Genomic DNA, 1,184 nt, shown 5'->3' on the forward strand with positions numbered 1-1,184 from the left:
CCAGTGGTATGCCCCCTTAAGTAATGCCAACATTAGGTAAGCAGGTGTGCCCATAGCTTACCCTTTTCAAAACCATCCAATCATGGGAAAGTGTGAAAAATTGGGTGTATTTAAACCCCACAGGTGCTAATAATTCTCATAACTGGTTGCAGCTCCCTTCTGTAGGCAGAATGGCTGGAGTTGGGGAAGGCACTTGATTTAGAGCGCAGAGCTGGGGCACCCAGGAGTCCAGATTCATGGTATGGCTCCTGGTAAAACACCATGAGGAGAGACTACCGCAGGGCCACTATAAATTGGAGGCCTGGGACAGTCTCGCCTGTGACCTCACCAGTGCCACTGGTACCTCCCAGACTGGTGAGCAGGTCAGGCATCACCATGCTGACTTGAAGCAGCAGAGACGTGATCTCTTGGCCAGTGCATCCAAGAATCCAGGCAGATGGCTGATGCCCCAGCAATGAGTAAGTACTCATTCTACTACATAGATAATGCTTGCCTAGCTTGTGTATACTATGGATAGGTAATGGCTAAATAGCACCGTATTTCTCCAACAGCTGCAGATGAGCCAGCAAACCCATGCTGCTAGGCTTCAAAGCTGCTTCGCTTAACTTGTATCAAAATTATATTACCCCAGATGGGACTCGAACCCACAATCCCTGGCTTAGGAGGCCAGTGTCTTATCCATTAGGCCACTGGGGCCCGACGTATAGGTAAATACTAGGCTAACTGCCTTGAAGAGCCATTTTAAGCCTAGGAAATATCCTACAGTCAGAATCAAACCTTGCACCTTGCATTTTTAAAGTAAACACCTTAATCATTATGCCAAACCCCCGTCGCGAGGCAGGTTAGTAATATTCTTGCATGTACTGTCATAACAAATAAATATAACAGTACTAGAAAGTGTTGTACCAGTATAAAATTTATTGTGTATGGGACAAATAAACCAGACAATATGGCAGGAAGACTGTCATATAGGTTGCGTGGAAAAAAGGTGTAATATCTAGTGATTAAAAGTATAACCGTTGGAGTGTTTGTGTACATTCTGCTTTCATATGTTGTTGTAGTGTTGCATTCTGTAAATAGTACTGTTGTATTAAGCAGTCTTACCCACACTGTTGAATGCAGTTAAAATGTGTAGGAAGTTCAGTATAACAATGTTGGAAGACCCTCTTATAGAACAACTAAGG

At 44.0% G+C, this 1,184-nt stretch overlaps 1 non-coding gene across 1 annotated transcript; it reads right to left on the minus strand.

Moving 5' to 3' along the window:
• Positions 1 to 623: 623 nt before the first annotated feature.
• On the minus strand, positions 624 to 696 carry TRNAR-CCU. Its single transcript has one exon. It is a non-coding gene; the product is annotated as a tRNA-Arg (tRNA).
• Positions 697 to 1,184: the final 488 nt, after the last annotated feature.

This window comes from Protopterus annectens, chromosome 3.part0 (assembly GCF_019279795.1).
Source record: "Protopterus annectens isolate FY-2018-M chromosome 3.part0, PAN1.0, whole genome shotgun sequence".
NCBI lineage: Eukaryota > Metazoa > Chordata > Ceratodontiformes > Protopteridae > Protopterus > Protopterus annectens.